The sequence below is a fragment of the Plecotus auritus genome (genome assembly GCF_963455305.1).
Source record: "Plecotus auritus genome assembly, chromosome: 14".
NCBI lineage: Eukaryota > Metazoa > Chordata > Mammalia > Chiroptera > Vespertilionidae > Plecotus > Plecotus auritus.
The window spans coordinates 5,379,758-5,390,855 of NC_137780.1; the positions used below are offsets into that span (position 1 = coordinate 5,379,758).

General features: G+C 54.2%; 1 protein-coding gene across 1 annotated transcript in view; it reads right to left on the reverse strand.

The window, feature by feature from the left end:
• LYST (lysosomal trafficking regulator) overlaps positions 1–386 on the reverse strand; it is an 80,195-nt gene extending 79,809 nt beyond the window's left edge. Inside the window, exon 1 of the mRNA XM_080651343.1 lies at positions 275–386. The gene's annotated coding sequence lies outside the window, so the exon portion shown is untranslated. The remainder of the gene's footprint in view (positions 1–274) is intronic.
• Between the last annotated feature and the right edge of the window lie 10,712 nt (positions 387–11,098).

The window sequence follows — 11,098 nt, forward strand, 5'->3', positions numbered from 1 at the left end:
GGTTCCCTGGCAACCAAGCCTCTGAGCTGGAATCTCTCCAATGAGGGACCTGGGCTCACCCTCTCCAGAGTAGGAGCTTCGTTCTCCTTCCTTTCTGAGCAAGCCGTCTGCAGGAGCCAGCTCCCGGGAGCTCAGGGCTGCCAGGAGCCCCCCTGCTGATCCCCCTTCCTCAGTGGTTTCAGCTGGCACCCAGCCTGCCCACCCCAAGCCACCACGCTCTCGGCTGGCACGGGGAAGTCTCAGAAACACGTGCACCTGCCTACACGGGTGTTACCTTCTTCAGGAGAGCAAGGAGCTCCTCTCTCTGGTAGTCACTCTATAGGGATGTTCACTGCACGGTCGCTGTCGGCCACATACTCTGTTCCCTGCAGAGAAACGGGTCTCCACGCCGTGAAGCAAAGCTGGGCTGCTTGTCTGCAGTTCGATTCTGGTTTCCGTTCAGCTGAGTTCGCGCAGGACCACTGCCCTGGCCTTAGAGGACACGCACAGGTGAGTCACACAGCCGGACCCCATCCGATGGCCAGGGCAGATCCTCCGGCACTCCCTGGTGTCCCCAGAGGAAGATGCAGGAGCAGATGGCGAAGGCAGTAGCGTCATGCACCACAAAGGCCTCAGGACACAGCCCCCCACAAAAGGATGGGTGAGCTACCCAAAGAGGCAATGCACCCAGCGCTCTGGCTCCACAGCCGCTCTCATCAAAGCCAAATCCTCACCGGAAATGGCTCCTCGGAAGCCTAAGCTGACTCTTTCATTCAGGGACGGGGCTTGGAAATCTCTGTGTTGCCAGGAAGGCGAGTGGCCTTCTCTCCCTCCCTCCGGCGCTTTGGCAAGTGGCCACGCTTGGGTCACATGGGGAATTTGGCAAAGCCAGTCCGATCCCTTTGCCGTGTGGCTGCAGTCGGGGTTTCCAGTCAGTGATTTTGAGGTGGCTCCTATGAGTCATGGTGCCCTGATTCTCCCGCAGAGGGGGAGGGGCGAGTTGGTCCCCGTGAGGATCAGCGGTACCATTTTTTTTTTAAAATAATTATTCATTTCAGAGAAGAAGGGAGAGGGAGGGAGAGATAGAGACATCAATGATGAGAGAGAATCATGGACCGGCTGCCTCCTGCACATCGCCTACTGGGGATCGAGCCCACAACTCGGGCATGTGCCCTGACCGGGAATCAAACCATAACCTCCTGGTTCATAGGTCAACGCTCAGCCCCTGAGCCACGCCAGCCAGGCTATCATCAGTATTCTTAGTTTGAGAATCCCGCTTCCTTGGAGGACACAGAATTGAACTAAACACCAGCATGTGAGCCCTGAGCCCAGCCTCTGCCACTAACCATCTGGTGCAAACGTTCACCAAACCCCTAGTTTTGGGCGCCCCCTCTGTGCTGGCCTCTGCCTCTTTCCTTTTCTTTATGCTATTGTTCTTGTGAAACATTTGCTTAAACACGATTGTCATCTTACATCTATTTTTTTAAAAAAACATTTATTTCAGAGAAGAAGGGAGAGGGAGAGAGAGAGAAACATCAATGATGAGAGAAAATCATGGATCAGCTGCCTCCTGCATGCCCCCTACTGGGGATGGAGCCTACAACCCAGGCATGTGCCCTGACCGGGAATTGAACCTCCTGGTTCATAGACCAACAGTCAACCCCTGAGCCAGGCCGGGGCTAGGGCAGATTCTAATTGCTAACCTGGCTGACCTGAGTCCACCTGCCCGGCCTCTGCCTGCCTCCCCAGCCAATGCTCCCGGCCTTGCTCTCCCTCCCCCTCTCCGGAGCCTGTGTGGGCAGAGCTCCAGGTCTGGGCCCTGGACGCTCCTCCTCCATGCCTTCCTGTCTTTGCCCACTTGAGCTTAAAAACCACATCCTTAGGAGCCCTTCCCTGCCCCGCCTCTATCTTCTCTCACAGCATCCTGCTGAGTCCTCCCTCCCCCCCACCCCCACCCCGTAGTGCTCATTACCAGGAGTAAGTACATGGTTCTTTGCTTCCTTTGGTATTTTCTATCTTCCTGCCTCCCAGGAGGCTCATGGGAACAGAGACAATGCACCTTTTGGGTTCATTGCTCTCTCCCCAGAACCTCCTCCTTGGTAGATGCTCAACAAAAACGGGTTGAATAAGTGAATAACCATTTATTTCACTTTTCCTCTGGTTTGGTGGCTTGGGGGCTGCCCAATCTTTGTACCTGTCCCTCTGGGCAACACTCCTCCCCCTCCCCCTCCTCCTCCTCCTCCCCCCCCCCCGCTCCTCCCCCTCCTTCTCCTCTTCCTCCTCTTCCTTCCCTTCTTCTTTTAAAAAATACATTTTTATTGATTTCAGAGAAGGAAGAGGGAGTGAGAGATAGAAACATCAATGATGAGAGAGAATCACCCATCTGCTGCCTCCTGCACGCCCCACACTGGGGATCGAGCCCACAACCCAGGCATGTGCCCTGACCGGGAATCGAACCGTGACCTCCTGGTTCATTGGTCGACGCTCAACCCCTGAGCCACGCCAGCCGGGCTTATTTTTTGGATAGCAGAGCGAAAAGAGGACAGATTACAGTCATGAGACCCAGGCTCTGGTCCTCACATGGTGGGACTCACTAGCTCTGAGACTCAAGCAAACCTGCCACATGCCTGGGGCTCATTTTGCTCATCGGCAGGACGGGGCTGGAGGGAATGGTCTGATGTTCCTTTAGGGGTGACATTTTAGTTTCTCAAGACGCCCAGTATGTTCCGTCCCTCCTCCCCAGCACACGCTCTGCGAAGCCACGAAGCCCCTACTGGGAGTTCAGTCTTAGCAAGTCGGATGCCAGTTCATTTATTATTTAATCGCGGAAAAGAACCCTCTCCTCTTCCAGGCTTAGCAGGGATCATCTTAAATTCCCTGAGTTTCAGACACTCTGCTGGGAGAGCTGGAAAACTAATCAGCAATGGGCAACGTTGAAGAGAATAATCTTGGTTTGTAAATTCTGTTATTGTGCGTAAAGTATTATTATTATTTTAACTATGTTTTTATTTGTTTCAGAGAGGAAGGGAGAGGGGAAGAGAGATAGAAACATCCATGGTGAGAGAGCATCATGGACCGGCTGCCTCCTGCACGCCCCACCCCACTGGGCATGGAGCCTGCAACCCGGGCATGTGCCCTGACTGAGAATCGAACCCTGACCTCCTGGTTCATAGGTCAAGGCGCAACCACTGAGCCACACCAGCCGGGCCGTAAAATATTATTTGAATGGTTCAAGACGAACAACAACTCTTGCTAATCCTGGAAATGCTCCGTGTTATCCAGGGCCAGAGCCTGAAAGAGGAGCTGGAAATACGATCTAGATCTTTGGCGAATGATCTTAGGGGCCCCAGCCCACGAGAGTCAAGGCTGTTTCCGATGACGTGTTCACCCCAAATGCCAATTTGTCAGCCTGAGGCTGTGGCAATGCTAGTGTGATACCCTGTGGGTCTCAGGCGACCTTTCTGATCGCACGGAACATGTCACAGCTTGGCAGCTCTGATGTATGGGAACGGCACACCAATCCCCCCTCCGCCGTGCGGTGTGGTCTCGGGCGCAGTTCTGTGAATGCTGCTCGTGGTACCCAGAGCGCTGCCTCAGCATTTCTCTGCTTTCTGCACTGCAGATGCCAGGAACACTCAGAACACGTATGGATTATTGCCCGGCCGGCGTGGCTCAGTGGTTGAGCGTTGACCTATGAACCAAGAGGTCAGGGTTCAATTTCCGGTCAGGGCACATGCCTGGGTTGCAGCTCCATCCCCAGTGGGGGACCTGCAAGAGGCAGCCCATCCATGATTCTCTCTCATCATGGATGTTTCTATCGCTCTCTCCCTCTTCCTTCCTCTCTACAATCAATAAAAATATACACGGAGTGGCCAGATTATGATGATCTCTGAACGCATAATAATCTGGCCACTCAGTGTACTTCTCTTGAGCACCTCATTCATTTGATATCAAAGATACTATAAATCGTGCACCTGATCAGTTTTCCCCTTTGCACCGGCTGATAGAAAGCTCAGGGCAAATAGGTGGTTGATCGCCAGCAAATGTCTAGAATACCTTTGGTACCCATTTGAGATATAAATACACCGAGTTGCCAAAACCGGTTTGGCTCAGTGGATAGAGCATCAGCCTGCGGACTGAAAGGTCCCAGGTTCGATTCTGGTCAACGGCACGTAACTTGGTTGCGAGCACATCCCCAGTGGGAGGTGTGCAGGAGACAGCTGATCGATGTTTCTCTCTCATCGATGTTTCTAACTCTCTATCCCTATTCCTTCCTCTCTGTAAAAAATCAATAAAATATAAAAAAAAAAAAAAACAAATACACCGAGTGGCCAGATTATTATGCGTTCAGAGATCATCATAATCTGGCCACTCAGTGTATTTTTGAAAAATAAAATAAAATAAAATGGGGAGAAGACTACAATGTGCCTCACAGGGCTGCAGCAGGCCGACGCCTAACCACTGAACTACACCAGCCAGGGCGCTTCTGTGCTTCTGGGCCAGCACCCGGACCACCTGTGGCAGGTGCCCCTCCCGGGAACCCTCTGAGCCGGTGGCTCAGACTCTGATGTGGTGGCTCAGAAGCAGAGTCTTGGCCGGAGGGCCCTGCGCACAGGAAATTAGTCAGGGGGTTGGAGAGGAGCCAAGGAGAGACCCAGCGGCTGAGCAGGCCTTGCTGGGAAGACTCTTTGTACCAATAACAGCAGGGCCGCATGGGCTAAGTCAGCCGATGCTCTGATTAAGAAGCACGAGTGGCCGCACCCTGTGATGGAGGCGGGAAGCTCAGCCCCGGAGGCAAGCGATGGATGTGTCCCTCTCACATCCATGTTTCCAGAATCCGCAGTGGGGGCGCACAGGCCATTCCAGGCGGATTCGCATTTCCCGGGGAACAGTGGCTCAGGGGTCCAGGCTCCCGGCAATGCTGCATTTTTTTTTTTTTTAAGTGACTACTATTCCATTTTCCTTTCATTTTAAATGCAATGCGCATGCTTACATACAAATGGAAATTTGTATTGAATTTTCATTATTTGATGAAACGTCTGTGCTTTCAATGAACGTCTTAGGCTGAAGAACAATGGAGTCATTGATCAAAACACTCAGATAAGAGGAAAATTGCCCTAGCTGGTTTTGCTCAGTGGTTAGTGCATCAGCCCACAGACTGAAAGGTTCCGGGTTCAATTCCCATCAAGGGCACTTACCTCGGGTGCAGGCTCAATCCCAGGCTCTGGTGGGGGGTGGCAGGGGGAGAGCATGTGAGAGGCAACCCATGTATGTGTCTCTCTCACATCGATGTCTCTCTCTGTGTCTCCTCCTCCCTTCCACTCTCTAAAATTCAACGGAAAAACATCCTCAGTGAGGATTAACAACAACAACGAAAAAGGCTAGAAGAAAATAACAATACAGGAATTCAAGGAAGCTGTGTGCTTTGCACCTGAACAGGCGCCGTGCGTTGGGGATGCGACACCTGAGCGCGTATTCCAGTCCTGAGGGCAGCGTGGGAGAGCGGCAGGTCACCCACAAACACCTGCTCTGCCCCCCACCATCAGCCAGCTGCTTATATTGGGTAGAGGACAAAGGGTACTTGGGGAGGTAGGCAAAAGGGGACGCCAAATGGGCCGTTTACAGGTAAGCAGAGGGCTGGGGGGTCTTCAAGGGGCTGGTGATTCTGGATTTGCGGCCGCCTGGTGAGCAGGAGGGGCCGCATTTCCGCGTGAGCTCCCAGTACCTTCTTTCATCGGAGGAATGAAGCCATCACAGTCAACAGAGCATGATGAATATTTCTTTCCATTCTCCCTGGTCCCCCAATTAGCTATTCCTGCCGCTGTCAGAAGTGCTGTTTGTGTGAGGGCAGGATCTTCTGGGCACCGTGGAGGCAAACCAGCCCAGCGGATGCCCGAGAAACGCACTCCAAAGCAGAGAGCCTTTCGTTTTATCAGCGAACAACCCCCTGGCATCCTATCCCTGGTGTCATAAGATCCGGACAAAGAGCCGGAGCCAAGGTCCCTCCGGGCCCATGTCTAACAATCCAATTACAGGGACACGAGTATCAGATTCTGCAGCCCGTCCGTCAAAGACTCCATTCTGCTGTCATTCAACTGGAGAGCAAGCACAGCCGAACGGGTCCGGCCGGGTCCGGCCGGGTCCGGCCAGGTCAGGCCGTCTGGCAGGCGGGGCGTGGCTCACCGCCTTCGTTATGTTTCTGAGGTTTCCTATGCATCCTGGGCCGGAGATCTAAGGCCTCCTGCCTGTGTGATGGGTCTGTTTTCCTTTGATCACGGACAGCAGTCCTGACAGGGGAGAGGAGAGACACGTTGGGAATGGGATTCACCCTCAGACGCTGTAACACTCTTGCCTGAGAACAGATCAGGGGAAAATGCATTCTTCAATTAAACCCGCCCTGCTGCTGGTTTGGCTCAGTGGATAGAGTGCCGCTCTGCAGACTAAAGGGTCCCAGGTTCCATTCCGGTCAAGGGCATGCACCTCGGTTGCAGGCTCCTCCCCGAGGCACGTGCAGGAGGCAACCAGTTGATGGGTCTCTCTCACATCCATGTTTCTCTCTGCCTCTCCCTCTCCCTTCCTCTCTCTCTAAAAATCAATGGAAAATGTCCTTGGGGGAGGCTTAACAGCAACAACAAAAAATTAAACTCAAGAGTCTGAGCAAGCAATGTATCCCTTTTCCTGGAGGGAAAAAAATGATCTGAAGTATTAAGGTTAGTAGGTCTAGTTCAGAGGTCTTTTATCTATCTGTCTGTACACACGTGTATATGTATGTATGTGGGTACATACATATACCTGCTAGCTGTAGAGACCTTCCTGAGAGGTACCCCTGTGGAGGTGTTTATTGCTGCGAGATACCCAGGACCTCATTCATTCATTCATTCATTCATTTATTTATTTTAAAATATATTTTTGGGCCGAAACCGGTTTGGCTCAGTGGATAGAACGTCGGCCTGCGGACTGAAAGGTCCCGGGTTCGATTCCGGTCAGGGGCACGTACCTTGGTTGCGGGCACAACCCCAGTAGGAGGTGTGCAGGAGGCAGCTGATCGATGTTTCTCTCTCATCGATGTTTCTAACTCTCTATCCCTCTCCTTTCCTCTCTGTAAAAAATCAATAAAATATATTTAAAAATATATATATATATTTTTGGTTGATTTCAGAGAAGACGGGAGAGGGAGTGATAGAAACATCAGCGATGAGAGAGAATCATCCATCCACTACCTCCTGCGCACCCCCCACTGGGAATCGAGCCCACAACCTGGGCATGTGCCCTGACCCTACCCGGGAATCGCACCCGGACCTCCTGGTTCAGGGGTCGATCCGACAAGCACTTGTGGGGTCCTTGTTCAGTGCAAACCTCTGTCCTGAGAGCAGGAAAGGGGTGCATGGGTGGAACCCGCCACCTGGGGAGGGTGTGGTGGGCGGCACCCAGCGTGTGGCATGTTTAGAAACTGCTGGGGACACGTTGGAGAGGAACCAGATATTTCTCGCCCTGCAGTATCTCCCCACAGATGAACACCAACATCATGTGCCTCCTGCGTGACTCACTCAGAGGTTATCACTTATGTAACATGTCAGCCCCGAGCGCATCATCGGAGCTGGTCACGAGGAGCAGATCAGACAGGCCCCAGCGAGAGGCGTTCTCCAGACGCTGCCTGATCCCCACGGAGGACACGGCCCTGGGCGGCTGAAGCGACACGTGACCCTTAAACGTGTACACCTGACCCGGCCGGTGTGGCTCTGTGGTTGAGTGCCTCCCGCAACCCGGGCATGCGCCCTGACCGGGAATCATCAAACCTTGACCTCCTGGTTCATAGGTCGATGCTCAACCGCTGAGCCCCGCCGGCTGGGGCCCCAGGCCCCTTCTTCTGTGGGTGCTGCACCCGCAGCAAACGTTGTCCCGCTTCCCGAGAACAGCCAGCAGTTGCGATTGCGTCAGGGAGACTTGCTCAGTTCCTGCGGAGAAGCCTGTGGGGTAACATCCATCCCAGATGGAAAACGCCTTTCAGATGCCACAGCGACTGTTGCCACATCCCGGCGAGCCCACAAACAGCCCTGTGCTGCGAAAGAACAAGCTCAACCCCCAAGAAAGTCTCGCAACGTCTTTTGAAAAAAAAAAATGGGGCCTCTGACCCCAGCTGGCTCAGGGGTTGAGCGTCGACCTATGAACCAGGAGGTCACGGTTCGATTCTGGTCAGGACACATGCCCGGGTTGCAGGCTGGATCCCCAGGAGGGGGTGTGCAGGAGGCAGCCGATCCGTGACTCTCTCTCATCATGGATGTTTCTATTTTCCTCTTCCTCTCCTTCCTGCTCTGAAATCAATAAAGATATATTTTTTAAAAAGAGGTCATTTCAGGGCAGTGTGGGAAGTGCCCACTGAGGGAAGGGTGGGTGAGTGGGGGTGGGGGTGGCTGTGGGTGGGGGGTGATGGCAGAGGAAGGAGAGTCTGAGTGAAGGTCACCCCTATTCTGTGGTGTCTAGGGGCCCCCACAGCAGCATCTGGGAGTGGCCCACGTCCCACTGAGCCTTTGCAGGTGAACCCGGGAGCATCCCATCCCCGGGGAAAGGGCACCGGGAAGGTGGCCCTGCCCCCACCCCACTCTCCCAGGCACAGCCACAGCTTCCTCTTTGTCACTTTCACTTGGTGCCTCGATCCCCAAACAGGAAGTGTTGCAGAGCCCATGGGTGGAGCCACTGGGGACCTGCAGGCCGAGGGACAGCCCACGGTGTCTCCCCTCCCCTGCCCCTCCCGGCCAGCCTAGCAGAGGGCCTGGGGTGCAGCCAGGGCAGGCCTGTCCCTTCAGTGTGTGCATCTGCCTGCCCCCCGCCAGGTGCCAGCGTGTGCAGTGACCCTGGAAGGGGGATAGCTCCACAGTCACCACAGCTGTGACCGGGAAGCAAGGGAATTCCCATCTGCAAGACCCTGCCATCGGCAATATGGGGGGGGGGGGGGTCTTTCCCCATCTCCCTCTCAACCTGCAATTTATTTATTTTTTTTTTTTACAGAGAGGAAGGGAGAGGGATAGAGAGTTAGAAACATCGGATGAGAGAGAAACCTTGATCAGCTGCCTCCTACACATCCCCCACTGGGGATGTGCCCACAACCAAGGTACATGCCCTTGACCAGAATTGAACCTGGGACCCTTGAGTCTGCAGGCTGACGCTCTATCCACTGAGCCAAACCGGTCAGGGCTCAACCTGAAATTTTTAAAATATATATTTTTATTGATTTCAGAGAGGAAGGGAGAGGGCGAGAGAGAGAAACATCCATGAGGAGAGAGAATTGACCGGCTGCCTCCTGCACGCCCCACACTGCCCGGCTCACAGGGCAGCTCTGAGTCCTGATCACCATGAAGTGCAGGCTCCCGGTTGGGGGGTCCCGCACCCTTGCAGCTAATGTTGGTTTCCTTCTGAAACCCACGTTGTAATCCCAAGAAATCTCAGATTGCCAAGAACTGAGATGGAGCCTGCGTATCAGTGAACATGTCTCGCGTGGATCCGTCTCTCGGGCTGTTGTAACCGACCCCACAGACTGAGAGGCTTAAACAGAGCCGTGGGGTCTCAGCTCTGGAGGCCACCGATCCAAGATCAAGGTGTCCGCGGGGTCGGTTCCTTCTGAGGCTGCGAGGAGGCTCTGCTGGCGGCTCCTGCCCCTGCAGAGAAGAAGGCACTGGGGGTGCCCACAGAAGCAAGCCCAGGAAGGAAGGCTGTGGCCCCAGTGCCCCCGCGACGCCCTAAATGCCGATTGGGTAACTTCGGAAGGAACGTGGGGGGCGCTCGGCGGGAAATCCGCACTGAAGGGAAGAGGCTTGAAGACTTTTGGGAAACTCACAGTGGGACTTCCCTTTGGTTACAGGTTAGGCAACGCACCAACATTAAGAAAGCTCTTGAGTAGGATGATAAGACTGAGCCCTGCTGCTTTGGGGGAAGTTATCGGGGCCTCCTGGAGCCTCCACCCTGGGCCGCACCCCATCCCGTCCCCTAAACCCCCTGCAACCTCGCCCCTTCCCCCGCCCCAGCCCCACACCCACTCTATCAGGCAGGCATTAAGTGGTCTCTCCTGCCCTCTAGTGGCCTCTGCTGGAACTGCATCCGAGAAGAACCTCTAGCACAACCGGTCACACCTGCTGGGAAGCCCAGGCTGAGTGTCACCTGGGCTCACCTGGATAGAGCGTCGGCCTGCGGACTGAAGGGTCCCGGGTTCGATTGCCTGAGGTGCAGGCCGAGCACCTCATTGCCCCACCAGCACCTCAGGCAACCAGGAAGCCCATCCTAGAGCCACAGCCAGGCAGGGACAGTCCTGCCAGGAGGGGCTCTGGGCCCTGTCTCCCCACCTCCTTTCATATCTGCGAACGTGCGAGCTTGAGCGCCCTCAAAAAGTTTGCAAAAACTGTGCTGCTCCTACCTGTTCAGGGTCTTGGGAACACTATTCGCTGCAGGTTTGCCTCGTTGCAAAGACACGTCACGTCCGGTGTTAAGTCCATTTAGTAAGTGAGGCTGGCCCAGCTGGGCGTGGCTCCACAGCTGAGCATGGGCCCAGGAATCAGGAGGTCACTGGTTCGATTCCCGGTCAGGGCACATGGCCAGGTTGCGGGCTTGGTCCCCAGTGAGGGGCGTGCAGGAGGCAGCTGGTCCATGATTCTCTCTCATTATTGATGTTTCCCTCTCTCCCTCTTCCTTCCTTTCTGGAATCGATGAAAATATTTTTTAAAAAATAAGGCCATTACATCACCCTTACAAATATGTCCAGCAGAAACCAGACGCCATCGTGGCTTCACATCTACCATTGTGTTTAAAGAGGTAGGAGTGACTCCTTTCTGCAGAATCAGAAAATGGACAGCTTCTAAAAAAAATGAACACCATGTCCAATGGGTGGTGTGGCCCTAGATGGTGTGGCTCCGTGGATAGAGCATCAGCCTGTGGCCCACAGGGTCCCGGGTTCAATTCCAGTCAAGGGTACCTTGCATACAGGCTCCTCCCCAGCCTGGGCCCTGGTCAGGGCTCCTGCAGGAGGCAACCAATCGATGCGTTTCTCTCACATCGATGTTTCTCTGTTTTTCCTTCTCTCTTCTCTCTAAAAATCAATGGAACAATATCCTCTGGTGATGATTAACAAAAA